This window comes from Macaca nemestrina, chromosome 3 (genome assembly GCF_043159975.1).
Source record: "Macaca nemestrina isolate mMacNem1 chromosome 3, mMacNem.hap1, whole genome shotgun sequence".
Classification (NCBI taxonomy): domain Eukaryota; kingdom Metazoa; phylum Chordata; class Mammalia; order Primates; family Cercopithecidae; genus Macaca; species Macaca nemestrina.
The window spans coordinates 156038753-156059568 of NC_092127.1; the positions used below are offsets into that span (position 1 = coordinate 156038753).

Here is a 20816-nt window from a genome sequence, read left to right on the forward strand (position 1 = left end):
ATATGAAATGAGACCAGTTTTATTCTATAAGGAACTATGCTGGCAAAAGGTCAATAACTTTATAAATAGTTCCTATTTTGTTTCCAGGAATTTCTTAAATGATACCTACAAAACTAAGTCCAGCAATACGCACTTAGTTGATCCATTGAGTGACGAATTTTAAGTGTCCAGAGCACTAGTAGCCCAGAGTTTAAATCACGAGAGCCTGGGAAAGTAGCAGCAGTTGGCCTCACATGTTCAAGTATTCAAGTCTAGACGTGGGGCTCAACCCTCCAAGCCTCAACGAGGGATACTATGATGAGAAACAGGCAGGAAGGGGCAGGTGGTCGCTATGGGATAGGAGAAGTCTTTGGCTGTTTGGTTTGGTTTTATCTTGTTTTGATATATTTTTCTTAGCCTGGCACCTTCTGCAGAGGGCATGAATTGGCAACATGACAACACTGACACTCCTCACCTATGGACATGGACCAGTCCCTCCAGGACTCTTCATTTGAAGGATAAAGATGATGGGAGGCCAGATGCCGTGGCTCATGCCTGTAATCCCAACACTTTGGGAGGCCAAGGCGGGAGGATCACGTTAGCCCAGGAGTTTGAGACCAGCCTGGCCAACATAGTGAGACCTCCTCTCTACAAAAAATTTTTAAAATTAGCCAGGCATGGTGGCACATGCCCATAGTCCTAGCGACTCAGGTGGCTGAGGTGGGAGGATCGCTTGAGCCCAGCTGGTGGAAGATGCAGTGAGCCATGATTGCACCACTGTACTCCAGCCTGGGTGACAAAGTACTGTCTCAAGAAAAAAAGATGACAGGGAAGCAACCAATGTGGACTTGTAGACTTTCAAAGTTTTTTTTTTTTTCTTTTACCTATATCCCAAGAACACAAGGACCAACACAAATCCTCCTTATTAGAAAGTTGGAAGGGGACCCATTATCATGAAAGTGAGGCTGGGCTCCAGGCAGAAGAATGAAAGCCACCAGATGCATGGGTCTGGATTGACATACGAGATCCCTGGAAGACCCAACAATGATAGGTGCATATGCCTAGAAGCACAGAGATCACTTGTACCCGTGCTATCAAACTGGCAAGAATGTCTGTGGCTGGTGAACAAATGTGATCAAGTCTTAACCATATTTCCTGAAGCATGGTAATTCTGGAAGGAAGCTTTTCATCGAAACTTAAAATCATATCCACGCTGAAGTCTCTAATAATGAATATATATCCCGCCTCAGTTCCCTTGAATAAGAATTCTTACCACACACATCAAAGGAAGGTCTGATTACCCAGGCAATCTGTTGCAATATTTTTAACTTTAATGACAAAAATCTTGTCAGTGTCTTTATAGTGCGACACTGTAATTCACTGCTGGTCTCTTCAAGCTAGGCTTCAGGGAACCCAAGCCACAAAACAAAATCCTTGACATTTCAATAATTTTTCCCATTAATATCTGAACCCTTGGCTTCCATAGTAAGAGGAAAATCAATTAATAATAGCTATCATCCCCTCCTTGGAGAGGGAGGGAGGGGGAAGCTGCTTGCAATGCAGTTACCTTTTCCTTGCACACATAAGTTTAAACTCACCATTCACTGTGAAATATTTCCCTGTGCGTCAGTCAGCCCTCTAAGTACACAGAGGTAAAAGTCAAGCTTCTGATGACATCACTACAGCTATTCTAGATAATTTCCCAAAGAAAAATGAAAGTAATCAACTAAAAGAACTACCACAAAACATACCCGAATTCTAAAAGTGGACTTTTCATAAACTATAAATCAAGCAATGTCCTTTGCCCAGAGTCAGAACAGGTCTATAAAGTGGCTTTTAAAATGTCAGTTAATTATGTTTCTTCAAGGCAGAAACACTGGATTTGGTCCCAGAAGAATTCACTTCAACTGCTCTCCTGAAAGGAAGATACAAAAGTTATTAAGAAGCAAGAAGTGATTGACAGAGGCTTGATTACGTCAAAAAGCTCCTTTTTTGTGTGTTTTTTTTTTCATCTCAGAAACATTAATCTTATATAGGCAAAGTGAAACAAACTGCTCCCCTGACACAAGTCAAGGCAATCTAAAGAGGCTAGAACATTCTATACACAAAATCTTCCTTCCATGTGGGCCCTATTGTCCCGTCTCTCTTCAGACTCCGTTCCACAACTACTTTCTGAATTAAACAATTACAGTTTTGTTCTTAGCCTTGTATCACCTCAAAAGCACAACCCCTATCATCACTGAAAATCAAATCCCTTTAACAAGATTTTATCTTTCATTGATACATACAGATGCACATATTTTAGGGGTATATGTGATAATTTGATACATTCATATAATCAAATCAGGGTAATCATGATATCCATCACCTTAATATTTAACAAGCTTTTATTGAACAGCTACTATGTACAAGTTATTGAATAAGGCCTGTAGGATGAGAAGAGGGGTAGTAGACTACAAAGACAAAGAAGATACTTCCTGTGATCACTCAGTTCTAAGAAAGACAAAACTACAGAACCACATTACAAGTCAGACTATGCAATGGAAATATACAAGACCAAGCAAAGATGAATCAAGGGGACGGTGATTAATCAGAAGAGAAATTTTAGTTGCACTCAAGGACCCCACTATGTTTCATTGTCTAAAAGAGCTCCCTCCTCTGGGATAATTTTACTCATTATGCAGAGGGTTTTTTTAACGTCACCTGAATGACACATACTAGAGTCATTTGACTCTACAAGTAAAACAGCAAGGGAAAAATTTTACCTGTGTATTACAGATAAAATTTCAAGATGCTAATTAAAATGTTAATAGACTGGAATAGTTTTTTAAAATCAAAACTGCTTCAGAGAAATATTGAAAAAGATATAACCAATAAACTATGGTTTCTCTCTCGTTATCAAATATTTACTAATAATACATGTGGATAGTATGGCAAAGAAAACAGATCAGGTCCACACCCTGAAGGAATTTAAAAAATAATAGATTCAAAATAAACATGCATACAAAAGGCTGCTCCTGAGTGCAACTAAAAATTGACAAGACAGTAAAAATGGGTTAAAGAAATAATCACTACAGATTACAAAAGCAAAAGCAAAATCAATAAAATAAACCAGCACTTATATCATATACTCAATATGTGATCATTAAATAAATATTTAGTGAAGGGGTGAAGGAACAAAAGAATGAAGAAGAGAATGAACTAACATGCCTGGAATCACATATTGGGCCCTTGCCTCCATATGCAATATTGTTAATCAATTATTATTATTTGTTTTTTGAGACAGAGTCTCACTCTGTCACCCAGGCTGGAGCGTAGTGGCACAATCCTGGCTCACTGCAACCTTTGCCTCCAAGGTTCAAGCGATTTTCCTGCCTCAGCTTCCCAAGTAGGTGGGATTACAGGCGCCCGCCACCATGCCTGGCTAATTTTTTGTATTTTTAGTAGAGATGGGGTTTCATCATGTTGGTCAGGCTGGTCTCAAATTTCTGACCTCAAGTGATCCACCCACCTTGGCCTCCCAAAGTGCTGGGACTGTAGGCATGAGCCACCGCACCCAGCCTATTAATGAATTGTTTTAAAAGAAGATACTCCCCGAGGAGCAACGCAAGACTGAAGTGGTTGGCACTGCCCCCACCTTAATCCTTTACTGACCTCACTCTTTCTCAACAAAAGTTAGAGAACAGTACTGGCTGCCACTGGTATCTGGTCGTCCTGTTGAGACACAAGGTCTGATGGCTCTCCGCCTCCCCACCTGCAGGTAGCCATTGCTATAAGACTTGCTTTGGCCCATGAATCATGTCCCAACAGAAAGCTCCTTTCCCTCCCCGCTGTAAGGGTGGTCATGGTTGGAGATATTGCGAAGGAAGTCTCTGTCAGTCTGGGTACCAACCCACACTGGATATATAGCATGAGCAAGAAAAAACTTCTATGGTGCAAGCCACTGAGATTTGGGGGTCATTTGTAACTGACACATAATCTAGCCTCTAGCCTATCCTAGTTCTGTCACGCACTATTATACATATAAAACCCACTCCCATTTCCTTGTACCTCTACCTCACATCAAACACCTCTCAGTTGCCCAAATACATTAAATCTCAAGTATGCTATCTTTCAAATATCTGAAATCAATTTGTTTTTTATAATACTCTTTAATGTTAAATATTTGGACAGCAGCAAAACAGAGATAGAGGGAGGAAACGGAAGGTGCTTTCCACCATTCCATCCCTTCATGTGACAGAATCCATGGTAATGACAACTTTTCTTCTCAGCAGTTCACTAGGGCATGGAATTAATGAGATTAATGAGGCTTGCTATGGGAATTAAGTGTACAAGTAGACCAACTAAAATGCATTGGATTGAAAAATGCAAGATCAATGCAGGAGCAAGATAGAAATTACAAAGCTATTACTGGAGAGTAACCAAACACAAAACACTGATGGGTCTCTTAATCTTATTTTATTTTTTTATTTATTTACTTGAGACTGAGTCTCACTGTGTTGCCCAGCTGGAGTGCAGTGGCACAATCTCAGCTCACTGCAACCTCCACCTCCTGGGTTCAAGCGATTCTCCTGCCTCAGCCTCCTGAATAACTCGGATTACAGACACGCGCCACCACGCCCGGGTAATTTTTGTATTTTCAGTACAGACAGGGTTTCATCATTGACCAGGCTGGTCTTGAACTCCTGAGCTCAAGTGATCTGCCTGCCTCAGCCTCCCAAAGTGCTGGGATCACAGGTGTGAACCATCGTGCCCGGCCTGATGGGTCCCTTAAAATAAAGCAACATAGTTCTTTGCATCTTTTTTTTTTTTTTTTTTTTTTTTTTTTTTTTTGAGACGGAGTTTTGCTCTATCGCCCAGGCTGCAGTGCAAGTGGTGCGGCCTCGGCTCACTGCAACTGCAACCTCCGTCTCCTGGGTTCACACCATTCTCCTGCCTCAGCCTCCCGAGTAGCTGGGACTATAGGTGCCCACCACCATACCTGGCTAATTTTTTGTATTTTTAATAGAGACAGGGTTTTATCATGTTAGAAAGGATGGTCTCGATCTCCCAACATCATGATCCGCCCGACTCGGCCTCCCAAAGTGCTGGGATTACAGGCATGAGCCACCACGCCCGGCCAGTTCTTTGCATCTTAAATATCATGTTATAAATCAACTAGGAAATTCCATCTTCTCCCACCACCCCCAGGAGAAATTTTAGTAATAAAGTGTCTAATGGATACTTGAGGCACTTTTACAGCATTAGTCTGTTTTCCTACATATGGTACTAGGCATTTTTATTTTTTGAATAGAAAAATATCAAAGTCGTGATAACTATGTAAAATCCTCAATATAAGTTATTTCATCTTTATATAATTCCTACTAGTTTCATTTTCAGCATTTGGATAGGTCTTTTTTAATAAAACAAAAAGTGGGCTCCAAGAACACTTAAATATATTTGGCTTTGAAATTTCTGTTGCAAATTTCATGGTGCAAGGTGTGATTTGTGGCTACTTTCTCATATTCTCATCAAAATATATCCAGAATTGACATTCTAAAATTAATTTTCTGTACCTTCCATTTTGTTTTATATCGATATCTATTTTAAGATCTATCTCGAAAACATCAAGGAATGTTTAAATTCTATTCTAGAGCCCTTGGCATTACCGCGTAATAATCATTTTAATTACTGCTAGTGGACTACACTTCCTAAAGAAACTGCATTAGGGCTCCATTCTCCTCACCCTACACATAATGAGAGAGAGAGTACAAAACAGAAAAATTCCCTACATTCCAGCTTTGCATGCAGTACCAATTGCCAAGCACAACATGTAATTCTTCAAGCATTACTCATGACACAGTCCAATTTAAAATAGATACCTTCCCTGACATTCATAATGAACAAAAAACTGGAAAAAAATTGACAAAGAAGATTATGCATTTTATGCTTCTTGTGAAGTTAAAATACAAAGGTAAAAATGTTTCTAAGGTACCCCATGACACAGTTTAGGAAGTCTCCCTGGACTTCCATTTTTTTTTCTCTATAATCTGACCTCTAAGACCTTTTAAACTTTAAGATCCTATGCCCCTATTGCTACTGTTTTTTAAAAAAATGCAAAGTGATTTCAGTTGTATTTTATTTCCTCAGGTATTCAGATACAGTATAGGATAGCCGTTAGGGGCACAGTCTTGGTCTGAACCTTGGTTTTATTACTTACCAGCTGAGACTTTAGGAAATGTAATCTCTCTAAGCTTCAGTTTCCTCCTCAAAAAAAGACAAAAAAAAAATGGAAATGAAAAGAGTATCCACCTCGGCCGGGCACGGTGGCTCACGCCTGTAATTCCAGCACTTTGGGAGGCTGAGGTGGGCAAATCATGAGGTCAGGAGATGAAGACCATCCTTAACCCCATCTCTACTAAAAATACAAAAAAAGAAAAAAAAATTAGCTGGGCGTGGTGGCGCACACCTGTAGTTCCAGCTACTCGGGAGGCTGAAGCAGGAGAATCGCTTGAACCCAGGAGGCAGAGGGTGCAGTAAACCGAGATCCTGCCACTGCCAGCCTGGTGAAAGAGCAAGACTCCATCCCCCCCCACAAAAAAAAGAGTACCCACCTCATAGGATTGTTATAAGGTCTTGTTCTCCATCAGTTTCAACACGTACATGTTAAGCAGTCATTAATCATTAGCCAATATTTCTATTACATTGTATTACCTCTTCTCTTGAAATGTCCATCTAGAATCTAAAATATTTGACCAGTTACATGTGCCAGATCTTCATAATTAGAAAGTCTTACTTCTCTTAACCCACAACTGTCTTCACTTATTTTAACTGAATGGATCGCCCAACTTCTTCCATCTCCTTACTTCCCAGATTCCCTCAGGCAAACCACAATATTTCTTCACCTTCTGCGTTCCGTCCCTTTTCTCCACCCACTTCATTCTCTCTATTCTTATGGGGTTTTTTCCTTTTTTGTCCCACTGAGAAATCTTAATATAAGAAACAAGCAAATAAAGAAGTCTATATTGTAGAAAACAGCATGCTTTTCAGAATAAACAACAGGCTGATTTGCACTAAGCCTCACATGAAAATCAACTTCCTTACTTTATAATAACATCCCATGCCTCTGCTTTCCCCTTTAAGCAGGCAAGGCAACAAAAAGTACATTTTAATTTACCTCTGCAAAGCTTAAATAACACCTCACATGGTGGCATAGCAATGGGCACCCTGTAAATGTGAATTAGCTGAAATCTTTTCATAGAATTCTCCTTTTATGTTTCTGGACACCACAACACAAAGAGTTCCTAGATTTTGCCAAAATTAAAAAGGAACTGTCTTCCTGTTAGGCATTTGGGGTTGTTTGCTGCCTGTTGTATTTAGGGATGTGGGAGGGGGCAAGCAAGATGGGTATTTTTAAGTCTTTGTCAGTATCCCACCTCAAAGAGACACTTGGGATGGGAGACTTGGGAAGAGAATATTTATTTCACACTCTTTGTCCACCTTTCCCTACAAGATGCTGAAAGAGAATAGTGTGTGCTTTGGAACTGATTATCAGAGGCCTGTCAGGTAGCTCAATCCAGGCTCAGCAATCAGAGAAATATGCACAAAGCTACCTTGTGCAGAACCTAGGAACCTCTCAGATTTCAGTCCAGATGCAAAAAAGACACTCACTGTTAGCATTTTCCAGGGTCTTGGCCAACCTTTTAATTTTACTGTTCACTCCCCATTTGAACAGCAAAGTTCTACTCCTAGCCTTTCTAAGAACTAAAAGAAATATGTGAGAAAAAAACACCAAATATGCTGCCTTAAAACAAATAAAATGGTAACATTCTTCACCCACAAAACTCAGTTGGATGATAGAAAAGTACGGAAATTGATGAGCCCACAGTCTGGCCACCTTAAAACCCTCAAATATTGATGTCTCAATTTGCTATTATTACCTGTGCTTAAGAAAACTCTTAATAAATGAATGGGATAAAGGGATGAATTCCAAGTTCTTCAACATTTCTTTTTTTTAATTTAAAGTATCTGGGCTCATGCAAGAATAGCTGTGATGAATCTGGTACACGGACATGGGTTTGTATCCTGCAATTTGCCTTTCTTTCCTACTATTACTAGTTCAGACGTTACTAACTTAAAGAGCACTGCATCCTACAATTTACTTTCTTTTCTACTATTACTAGTTCAGACGTTACTAACTTAAAGTGCACTGCATGGTCATTAAAATAAACTAATACGGTCTAAAGGGTCTTTTCAGCTCTTTATTTTTACATAATATAAAAATTGAAATACACCAGAAAGACATAACCAGTGTAAACACTAGGCATCTCAGAAAATAATCCAGAGAAATATAAATATATAAATGTCAGTACATATGTCAGACTGATAAGATTGCAAGGAGAAATAGACAAAATCACCATCATAATGGGAGGTTTCAGTACAGCACATTCAATTACAAATACGCCAACAAAAATTAGTACAGCTACAGAATATTTGAACAATACAGTCTAATAATTTTGGGTTTTTCTCCGTATCTGCACTTCTTTTATTTTTCCTTTTCAGCTCTTTAAACACACATTTTCATACTGCTTTTATGTAACAAAACTCCAGATGTTAACAAGGGCAACATAATGTCACTACATTCCCACTCTAACCTTCTAAATCATTTCAGTAAGTTTAGAATCCATAGGGCTAAATATTACTGAAAAACACTACATGTAAATCCATATAACGTATTCTGAAAAAAACTTCAAGAAGGGAATTAATACATCTTTACCAGTTAGGACACTTTCAGTCGTGAATAAAACAAATAAACCTGTCTCAAACAACAAGGATATATTTCATGCCATAAAAAGCCCAAAGTGAGCAGGACCCAGAATTGGATAATTCTGTAGCTCAGAACATACTAATTTCGTTCTCAGGCAGGTAGCAAAATAACTGCAGCAATTTCAGGCATCACATCCAGACACAGCAATGACCAAAAGAAGAAAGGCAACCTTCTCTCGGTGTCTTTCTTAGAAGCAAGGAAATCCTTCATAGAAGCTCCCTCAACATAAGCCATGACCAAACCAATGGCCCAATCCTTAACTAATAAATAACCAGCAAGGAGCATAGGAACGCCATGAGTGGCTTAGGAGGAGGGACTTGACATAAGGGAATCAACTGAAGTGACTATAGTGGAGTGGACTGGGTGTCAGGGAATCAACTACAATAACCATTGTACTCCAAATATACCTGTCTTCTCAGAGCTTGCTTACTTTTTTTTTTTTTTTTTTTTTTTTGAGACAGAGTCTTGCTCTGTCACCCAGGCTGAAGTGCAGTGGCACCATCTCGGCTCACTGCAACTTCCGCCTCCCAGGTTCAAGCGATTCCCACCTCAGCCTCCCAAGTAGTTGGGATTACAGGCGCCTGCCACCACACACAGAGCTAACTTTTGTATTTTTAGTAGAGACAGGGTTTCACCATGTTGGCCAGGCTGGTCTCGAACTCCTGACCTCAAGTGATCTGCCCACCTCGGCCTCCCAAAGTGCTGAGATTACAGGCATGAGCCACTGCGCCTGGCCTTCAGAGCTTACTTTCTAAAAAATGCACAGACCCAGATAAATATCAAAGTCAGGTGCACAACCAAAAGAAAAAAAAAACACACAATACAATCACGAAACAATCTATCAACCTTCTATCCCCACGGAGGGTCAAGTGCATTTTGTTGGGCTGGGAAGGGCTCTGAGCTCAGCATATTTAAATAGGTCAGTAGCAAATGCTGCTTTCCCCAGCAAATGACACATATAAAGAAGAGCAGTTTAGTAGAAATAGACGTGCAGATTTCAATCTTTTGCATTTAATACATTGTTATTTGGGTTATATTTGTTTATTTTTGAAACCTTAACAAAGTTTACATGTTGAAACAACTGGAAATGGTATAGGAAAATGGAGGAGGTTGGGCAGAAGAATATCAACAATCGTATTAGGATGCAACTCACACAGGAAAATAATCCTAAATCCTTCTCTTGGCTATGAGATCCTACAAATCCAGCTTCACGAACACTCTAACTCCTGTTACTGCTCCTCCTCTCTCTCACGGCCCCACCCTGCCCCCCTTTTGTTCCCATTACCAGGGGGCTCTTCTCCCAGGTGTTCTTGTGGCTTTCACCCTCATTCCTTTCAGGTCTCTGCTCCACTGTCACCTTCTCAGTAAGACTGTCCCTGATCACCTTAAAACACAGCACATTCCCTTCCCCAAATAATCCCTATCTCCACTGCCCTACTTTATTTTTCTCCACACTTATCACTGTCTGACATATATTCTTGCCTCTTTTTTGTCTTTACCCTCTAGAATCTAAGTTCCCAGAAGGCAGGAGCTAGCTCCCCAGGAGCTAGAAAAGTTCCTGACATAAAGTAGACGCTCAGTAAGTATTTGCTGAATAAATGAATGGGAGTGACATGCAGCCATAATAGGAAAAAAATACACTCAAGCCTTTTATAAAAGTATGTCCAGATCTAAGAGCAGGAAAATTGAGACCCAGCTACCAAGAAGTATTTAATAGAGTAGTATATTTTCCTTGCTCTCATGAGGCCAAAAGTAAACACAATTATACTACCACTAAGAATATTCGGCCAGGCACGGTGGCTCACGCCTGTAATCCCAGCACTTTGGGAGGCCAAGGCGGGTGGATCACTTGAGGTCAGAAGTTCGAGACCAGCCTGGTCAACATGGTGAAACCCCGTCTCTACTAAAAATACAAAAATTATCCAGGTGTAGTGGGTGGGAGGGGTGGGTGCCTATAGTCCCAGCTACTTGGGAGGCTGAGGCAGGAGAACCACTTGAACCCGGGAGGCGGAGGTTGCAGTGAGCCGAGATCACGCCATTGCCCTCCAGCCTGGGTGACAAGAGCGAAACTCCATCTCAAAAAAAAAAAAAAAAAAACTAAAAAGAAATTAACTTCTACTAGTCTAGCTGATGAAGAAAATCTATTGTAAAAGTAGAGAATAGTCTATCAAATTATAGTTCTTCAAGGTAAGCTTCAAGGAGTCAAATCAAATTATTTTGGCAAAATTAACATTTGAAGAACCATACAACATAGACAAGCCTGTTCTCTTTCCCCTCTTTTTTCTTTTTAAGAGAAACTGGGCACCCCAATACTATCTTTAAATTCATCTGCAGTTCAGTTTCTCAGATATCAAGCAGTATGTCTTGTCCTTTTGGCCAAAGAAAAAAGTGAAGCCGCTAACTTAGCTTTAATGACTCAGTCCACACAGATTTTAATGGGAACTCATGCTAGGTCCTCAGTTTCTTTTTGGCTATGGACACAGGCAGTGTTCTTGTTCTGAGCACCATTTGTAAATGCCACTTCCTGCTGCAAGGCCTCCAAGCACTCAGATTCCTCCACCACGAAAGATGCTCTATGAATCACCTACCCTTCCCTACATATTTCCCAATTACAGAATGAAGAGAGCCGTTTAGGTGTTCCCCAAAACATGTGATTTCCAGGGGAACATTAAGGTGACTCATAATAAGGAATCTTGAATTAAAGGTCACAGAAGTACCTATAATCCCAGATCAAGAAGAGCAGTAATTTCCTCGGCATTTTCACTTCTACACTCCTTTCCACTACCAATCTCAGGAAATCCAAAGGTTTTAAATACCAAGACCCAGAACACAGCTGCGCAGCTTTACAGCTTGCAGAGAAGCATGATAGAGATTTTCAGATTAGCCTTAGTCAACAATAGGTCTTTATTCTGTAACTCCTATATGAAATTTAAGAATTTAACGGGTTCCAAGCAAATGAATATTTCATTCTCATTTCATAGTATAATAAAAAGTCCTTTTCATTGGGAGGGTTGAAGTGTAACCCAAGAATCTAACTTCTGATTCTATCAGAATACCACAACCAGGGTCCTAGTGAAAGTGCTCGTTCCTTAACGTACCACAGCAACCAACTCAACAATCTTCCCTGAAAGGTATGGTAGGACTCAATCAAAACTGTAGATAATACAGAAAACAGAACCAATTTTGGCCTAGCACACTATGGAAATGGAAGGAAAATTCTTTATGTAGTTACTTTAAAACTACATAAAGTTAAGTTTACATAGACAAAGAACTCAATCCCAAAAATAAAAAGTTGCCCCAGATGATATAAAATTTCTACTTAAACCCAGATACTTCAGACACAAGGATATTTTATGTTATTCCCAAAACATTGTTATTTTTCCTAATGACACAGTAAAAGGAGCTCCTGAGATAATTCAATTGAAAGGGTTCCATTTTATACGTCTCCTAAAGATGGAAAAGTCTGAGCCAGATGATAAAGATACATGTTGAATAAAAGAAAATTTTATTTCTTTTTATTCAAGTATCTTCAGGTCTTTCTAATTTTATAGTTTATATTTATATATACAATTCTAGATGATTAAGAGAGGGATACATTTTTTAGGTTAAAGAGGTCAAGATGAAAGTGTTTTCCTTTTGTTATATGGCTTTAAAGCCATGGTATTTGTTATAAGATAGTACAGCTCCAGATGAAACTATAATGCTCTATTCTGTAGCAGAAACTCTCATTTTCTTTTATTTCTAGCAGGCTTTCAGCCATATAGTCTCCATCACGGGACTAATTAGCTATACATGAGTAACTGGAACACACATCTATATAAGTGGCCCAGGTACATTTAAAGAGATTGCCTTTTAGGACCCATAATAAAAGAATTCTTTATCAAAGGACATTCTAAAACTGAGGGCAACAATCCCATGCTCTACTAATGCACACTTTATTGCCATGACAGTGACATTCATGAAGGGCAGAGTAGAACCATCATAATTTACCACCAGCAACAGCAAGCCACATTGTCTACCAAAGGGAAAAAAGACACAGCACACTCCTCCTGACCACTTCCTCCCGAGCAGGTAGGAGAGTACGCATCCAGTGAGGAAAGCCAGAGACAACGGGCAGCCAACAGGTAGTAAGTCAACCTTTGCTAGCAACATTCAATGTCTTCATCATGAATGGGCTCTGTGGTCATATCACAAAGTCGGCACATAAAGTAAACATCTTTTCTTTGCCTTTAACAAATTCAACAGAAATTACATGTGGTCGACCAAAAAATAAAAGAGATATAACATTTTCTTTTCTTTTTTTTTTTTTGAGACGGAGTCTCGCTCTTTCGCGTAGGCTGGTGTGCAGTGGCCGGATCTCAGCTCACTGCAAGCTCCGCCTCCCGGGTTGACGCCATTCTCCTGCCTCCGCCTCCGAGTAGCTGGGACTACAGGCGCCCGCCACCACGCCCGGCTAGTTTTTTGTATTTTTTTTTTAGTAGAGACGGGGTTTCACCATGTTAGCCAGGATGGTCTCGATCTCCTGACCTCGTGATCCGCCCGTCTCAGCCTCCCAAAGTGCTGGGATTACAGGCTTGAGCCACCGCGCCCGGCCGAGATATAATATTTTCTTTTTTGAGACAGTCTTGCTCTGTCACCCAAGCTGGAGTGCAGTGGTGCGATCTCGGCTCACTGCAACCTCCGCCTCCCAGATTCAAGTGATTCCTGCCTCAGACTCCCAAGTAGCTGGGACTATAGGCATGCGCCACCATGCCAGGTTAATTTTTGTATTTTTTTGTAGAGACGGGGTTTCACCATGTTGCCCAGGCTGGTCTCGAATTCCTGACCTCGAGTGATCCACCTGCCTTGGCCTCCCAAAGTGCTGGGATTACAGGTGTGAGCCACCATGCCTGGCCTATAACATTTTCAATAGCGTGGAGAGTTTAGCCTTCCATTTCACTGGATAAGCATATGACCCTTGATGAGATGGAAGAAGACTGCCCCTTCAGTCAGGTGGAGTTCCCACATGCCTCTCATAATGTAAGCAACTCACCAAGCTGAGCATAATTCAAAGATACACAATTTTCCTACAACATGACTCCAAATGAAAACTAGTTACTCCACCTGTGGTTCAAGTAAGCAAACAGCATCCCTTGCTGTTCTTCAGATATACCAGGCAAGTGCTGTCTCAGGACCTTTGTACACACTATTTCCTCTATCTGGGATGCTTTACTGTTGTGTTTGTTTGATGCGGCTCTCTTTCTCACTTCCTTCATGTCTTTACATTAAAGTCATCTTCTTAGGGAGGACATCTTTGAACCTCTAAACTTTTATCAATCCTCCAATACTTACTTTCTTTCCTGCTTTATTTTTTCCATAGCACTTAATACTATTTTACATATAATACATTTTGCTTATTTATTTTATTACATCCCTACTAGAATGTAAGCTCTAGGAGGGCAGAGATTTTTTTAACTGTTTTCTCACTGCTCTATTACCAGCACCAGAAAAATCCGAGTTAAATACCTATTAAGAAAACGGTAATCTGCCCTAATGCTGGAAGAAAACCGGACATGTTAAGCTTCTTTCAAGGTGTCACATGGTTCTCATTCACAACATAAGGCATTTTCTTTTTTTTTTTTTTTTTTTTTTTTTTTTTTTTTTTTTGAGACGGAGTCTCGCTCTGTCGCCCAGGCTGGAGTGCAGTGGCGCGATCTCGGCTCACTGCAAGCTCCGTCTCCCGGGTTCACGCCATTCTCCTGCCTCAGCCTCCTGAGTAGCTGGGACTACAGGCGCCCACAACCGCGCCCGGCTAATTTTTTGTATTTTTAGTAGAGACGGGGTTTCACCGTGGTCTCGATCTCCTGACCTTGTGATCCGCCCGCCTCGGCCTCCCAAAGTGCTGGGATTACAGGCGTGAGCCACCGCGCCCGGCCAACATAAGGCATTTTCAAGAGAATTTCAGGAGTAGTTTTTAAAAAATTTTTTTTGCAATAACTTTAGATTTAAGAAAAGTTACAAAGAGAGTTCTCATATGTTCTTTATCCAGCTTCCTCTAATATTAACATCTTATCTAACCATAGTGCATTTATAAAAACTAAGAAATTGACATTGCTACAACACTATTAACTACAGAGTTTACTTGGATTTCACCAGTGTTTCCACTGATGTCCCTATTGTATTTAATTATCATGACCCCTTAGTCTCCATCAATCTGTGAGAGCTTCTCAGTCTTTGCTTGCTTTTAACGACCTTGACACTTTTGAAGGGTGCTTGGTTGGATGTTTTGTAGAATGTCCCTCAGTTTGGGCTTGTCTGATACTATGTCATGACTAATCTGGGGCACAGATTTGGGGAAAGAATACCACAGAGATGAAGTGCTCTTCAGAGGGCACATGAAGCACCATGACTTGTTGGGAAGGTTAATCTTGAATACTTGATAAGGTGGTGTCTGCCAGATTTCTCTACTGTAAAGTTATTATTTTCCCTTTCCCTAGTCAGTCTGTTAGAAGTGAGTCACTGTATCAGCCCACATTCAGTAATTTTAACTATACACAATGTTTGTTCTATGTGCTGACGTTAGAACCTAATTTCTGCAAAAATACACCTCTACTTTAACTCAGTCACCAAGAAAATAGAAGGTGTATAAAATCCAGGTGGCACATTTTGAAACTGCCAATAATTGGATCAGTAACCAGCTATACAATGTAATTATGTCTGTGACCCCAGTCAACACAGACTTCACACAAATGAAAAAGCTAGAGCACTTAAGGATTAAAATATTTTTCCAATATGGCAGGACAGGTCAGCTAGTGAGTTGAATCCAAGAATAATCCCCTACTCTATATCCTTGGCAGTGATCCAAACAATTTCTTGATTTGTTGCAATTGGGTAGGGGCCTTTATTCCATTAAATGTGTTTAATCAATAGCATTTATTTCACAGCATTGCAGACAGAAAAAAAAAAATGTGTGGCGAAGACTGTTAATTGTTCCCGAGTTCTTCCCACATAAGAGAATCCCTAATTGGCACTTCAGGCACGTGGCTGCCCAGAATAAGGACCATATCCAAGCCACTCTTAGAGCTAGGTGTGGCCATCTGATTATATTCCAGACAATAAAATGTAAGCATAAGTTCTAAACTTGGCACACAGGGCTAACCACTGTTCCCCATGAGCTTGGAGTCCACTGAGAAGGAAGGAAGCCCACACTTATAGGTAATATTTGCCTTAATTAAGGAAACCAAAGTTTGCAGATGTTAAGTAACCTACTGAGTACCTAACTGTTCAAGTGGAAAAGCCAAAAGGAAAAGCCAGATCTGACGGAAACTTTAGGAATGTCCAATAAAATAGAGGGTACAATGTTAGATTCTAATTTCAGATAAAGTGATATGTTTACAATAAAAATTTTGTTATTCATTTGAAATTCAAATCTAACTGGGCATCATGTATTTTTCTTTGCTAAATCTGGCAACCCTAATTGTCAAAGCCTAGGTGCCTTCATACCATCTGATAATGCATCTCTTGGTAACATCGCACACCATGCGTGGCAGACCTCACACACTACATTCACTCTGGAACTATTTGTTGACTTGAGTTGAACTAAGCGGAACACATAAACACAGAAGAAACAAACAATAACTCATCAACAAGATAAAGAAAACTGTACTCCCCAGAATTCCAGGGAGGCAGAGAGGCTACCCCCAGAGCTCACTATCGCTTGCTCTCTCTCTCTCTCCGCCCCCCCTCCCCACCCCCAGAGATGCAGGTAGAGTGAAGATTGGACCACAGGGGCACCCAAGCTTCAGAAAGTAGTGGAGTGAGAGGCACAGGACAGCAAGATGGCAGAAGGGTCACAGGAAAGAGCACCTAGAAATTGAGAGGGCAGGAATGTTGTTTGCTCTGCAGCTAATACTTTTTTGTCTCTCCAGTTTTTTTAAAAAAACGGTGCTGCTGATGCTTCTGCAGTGAGTCAATTCCTTAAGGTGAACGCAAAGAAGCACCAAGTCTAGCTTTAAGTAGGAGAAGAAAGGCTTTCAAGGTAAACCATGGTGAGGCAGGGGATTTGACATCTATTTAGCTCACACCAGAAGGGAAGGTGAAATCAGCACCTGTTGACTACGTCTGTCTTGGTATTTTTCAGAATAGTTTAGGATCTGGAGCAACGGCTCACAAAAAAGCAGTGGTTTCCAACCTGACTAGCCCATAATCTAGGAAGATCATTGAAAACAGGAATCCTAAGGCTGAGGTCAGGCCCAGGACTCTTTTTTTATTTAATTTTATTTCCCAAGAGATTCTGATGAGCAGGCAGGTTGGGAACTTCTGTTGATGTCCTTTTGTTTGTTTGTTTGGTTGGCTGGTTGCTTGTCAAATGATCTTCACTGACATATTTTCCTTTGTACTACTTAACTAGCTGTGCATTCCACCATGTCACTGTTGATGTCATCTACGATGTCATGAGGGTGGTGGCCATCAACAACTGCAGCCAACAGACGGGGCAGTCCCCAGGATCTCTCTAATGATTCCAGAGAGTTCTCTGGCTAAAGATCGGACCATATTTGTCAATCTCATCAAATTGATGACAATCTCATCAAAAGTGATATTTCTACTGAGTTTATTTTTCTATTTCTACCTCTTGATAGTTTCTTGAGTGCTCTGATGATGAGGGCAGAGGTATAAGGTACCACCTCAAATTGGGCCTGATCAGTTTCACTGTAATCCTCAGACATTTCCAACCACTGGTTGCCTTGGCAATGTCCTCACCAACCTTGATGGGGAAAGACCCAGGGGGCTGATCTTAGAGGCCAGGGGCAGACATGGCTCTGATTTTGCCACTGGTTCACCTCAGATATACAACCTTGATCTCACTGGGGTCAAATTTAGGTGGTATGGGAGAGGCAGCTGGTGTCAGAGGAATCAGGATATGAGATGACCAAAGAAAGTTGCACTTTGGCCTCCTCCCAGTCAAAAAACACAAAAGTACTATAGATATCTTATCAATTTCCTTTTCAATGTTTTAATATCAAATACCATTTGTTATGTTTAAAAAAACAGCTTTATGGGCCGGTTGTAGTGGCTCACGCCTGTAATCCCAGCACTCTGGGAGGCCGAGGCTGGTGGATCACCTGAGGCCTGGAGTTCGAGACCAGCCTGGTCAAATGGCAAAACCTCGTCTCTAGTAAAAATACAAAAATTAGCTGGGCATGGTGGGGGGTGCCTGTAATCCCAGCTACTCGGGAAGCTGAGGCAGGAGAATCACTTGAACCTGGGAGGCGGAGGTTACAGTGAGCCACAATCGTTCCATTGCACTCCAGCCTGGGTGACAAGAGTGAAACTCTGTCTCAAAAAAAAAAAAAAAAAGCTTTATGGATGCATAACCTGCATACTACAAAATTCGCCCATTGTAAAAGTCCAATTCCATAAGTTTTAGTGAATTTATAGAATTGTGCAACCATCACTACAAATGAGTTTTAGAATATTTCCATCATCCCCAATAGATTCCTCCTGCCCATGAGCAGTTAATCATTACACCCATCTGTAGCCCAGGCAACTCTGTTTTCTGTCTCTATAGATCTGCCTTTTCTGGACATCACATATAAATGGAATAACACAATCTACAGTCTTTCGCATCTGGTTTCTTTCACTTAGCATAATGTTTTTGAGGTTTGGTAGTTCATTCCTTTTAATTGCCAAATAGTAGAGTATTCCATTGTATGGATATACCACCTTTATTCCTTCACCATTCATAGACATTTGGGCTGTTCCCACTTTTGGGCTATTATGAATAATGCTTCCAGAAACACTCATGACCAAGTTTTTGTAGGTACATATGTTTTCAATTCTCTAAGGTAGCTACTAAAAGTAGAATTACTGGGTCTATGGTAAGTTAACATTTTTTTTGAGACAGAGTCTTGCGCCCAGGCTGGAGTGCTGTGGCATGATCTCAGCTCATTGCAGCCTCCGCCTCTTGGGTTCAAGCGATTCTCCTGCCTCAGCCTCCTGAGTAGCTGGGATTATAGGCATGCACCACCACACCTGGCTAATTTTTGTATTTTTAGTAGAGGCAGGGTTTCACATGTTGCCCAGGCTGGTCTCAAACTCCTGAGCTCAGGTGATCCACCTGCGTCGGCCTCCCAAAGTGCTAGGATTACAGGCATTGAGCCACTATGCCTGGCCAAGTTAAATTTTTAAGAATCTTCATATCAAGTTTTGACTGACAAAATTTGTGAAATAGTTGCCAAATGTAGACTTCCAAGGTAATAACCTGCCCTTCCTTGGTGCATCACTGAACATGACTATATCTCTTTCACTAAACTGGTGTGGATCTGTCATCAAATGCTGAATGAAACCATGCCTTCATCAGAAAACAATCTTCCCAGAGGTACATATGCACAGAGAAGCTGCTGCCTTGGCTCTGTTAAAATAAATAAACCTTTAGGTTGAAGGAGGCTCACTGTTCTGCCTGGCTGGCAAGTGCCCAGTCCTGTTACTTAAGAACATGTTCATAAAAATTGGAAATAATCTACACGTTGATAAAGAATAATGATTCAATACTCTTTTTGGTCTATCCTTTGATTACTTTATGAATTGCTCAATTATATAGGAGATGTATATTCACTGTAAAGTAAATGTATTTATAATGTACTTTAACATAGAAAGCATATGAATCCCATTTACATCAATGTGTATGTACCCAGAAAATGTTCATGTAAGTAGATTTCTGTGCAAAAGTATTATGAATGAATGTACATACATTCTATGTACATTCTACGTTCAGAACAGTGTATGTTCTCATGTATGTTATCTGTACATTCTCATACATCTCACTCTCATGTACATTATCTGTACATCCTCATTTTCTGTATTTTCATCATTTCTAATAAGACAAATGAAAATAAATATTGTTTAACTTTAAAAAATACAGTATACATGAGTATTTATTGTTATGGATAACAATTTTTGTCTCAGAAGTCACAAACTGTTTTATTCTTTTTGTACCTTCTGATAGTCAGCTCTTCATCTTCAGAACTTGGGAAAAAGAAGAGCCCAGATAACCCAATGGTTTCCTAACAACCAAAAGCTGCAGTGTTTTACCATAGCATACAGCTATAACAGTTACTTTGGCTAAAAACAATTAAAGAAAATAGCATGCAATTCCTTTTCCTACCATATAACAGCAGAAATCTCACCCCTGGATGTCATGCACATCAGAAACCTCACTCTTGAACTGATAAGTTACCCAGGCTGTCCCTTAGATACGTCTTTGCTAAATATCCGTATTTTCCCTAAATGCTACAGACCAGAATGTTCCATGTGTCAGTTATCTCTCAGTATCCCACATGACGCCATGTGACTGAAAATTGGGTTTCAATATATCCCCTCCCCATTTATATCCATCCCATTTTAACTTATTACAAAGTAATTACCAAAGAACAACAACAAAAAGTAATTGTTTGCCTGTCCATTTCATAAACATATCCAATTTAGAAAAGTCACAGCCAAAAAAAGCATCACTTGTAGATTCTTCAATAATTAGAGCTAATAATTGGTGCTTAATATGTTTCAGGCATTTCTTTTAATGTTTTACATATATTAACTCATGTATTCCTGAAAACAACCCTATCAGATAGGTATTATAACCATAACCATTTCATAGATAAGAAAACTGATGTTTGGAGAGGTTAAGTAACTTTCCCAAGCTACTTCCAGCCTTGTCAGTCAGGTCTATGCCTGAGCACTTCATCCCTCCTCTATGGAATACTGATGTTCCTGTAGGTCCTTTGGTGCTTCCCCAAGAGGGGTAACAGAAGCCCTGAAATAGCAACGATTTACAGGTCAGACACTGAGTTCTAGATGACCAGTTTGGTGCTACAACTGGATGCCGTGTTGACAACTGATCTGCCCACTAGTCTCTCTACAAAAATGGTACATGGCTTGATTCTACTTTTTACTACTGATCAATGTATCAATTCATTGACTATGTATTGTTTCTTTTTTGACACTCTGCCAGAATCATTCTAATCAAACTCACCCTAGTAGCACTCTTTCAGTGTTG

At 40.2% G+C, this 20816-nt stretch overlaps 1 protein-coding gene and 1 long non-coding RNA gene across 11 annotated transcripts in view; both read right to left on the reverse strand.

The window, feature by feature from the left end:
- Window positions 1–20786, reverse strand: part of LOC105487714 (uncharacterized) — a 62131-nt gene extending 41345 nt beyond the window's left edge. Inside the window, exon 1 of the long non-coding RNA XR_011621337.1 lies at window positions 1731–20786. This is a non-coding gene — a long non-coding RNA (uncharacterized lncRNA). The remainder of the gene's footprint in view (window positions 1–1730) is intronic.
- LOC105487715 (LIM and calponin homology domains 1) overlaps window positions 1–20816 on the reverse strand; it is a 344201-nt gene that overhangs the window by 296791 nt on the left and 26594 nt on the right. The window lies entirely within an intron of this gene.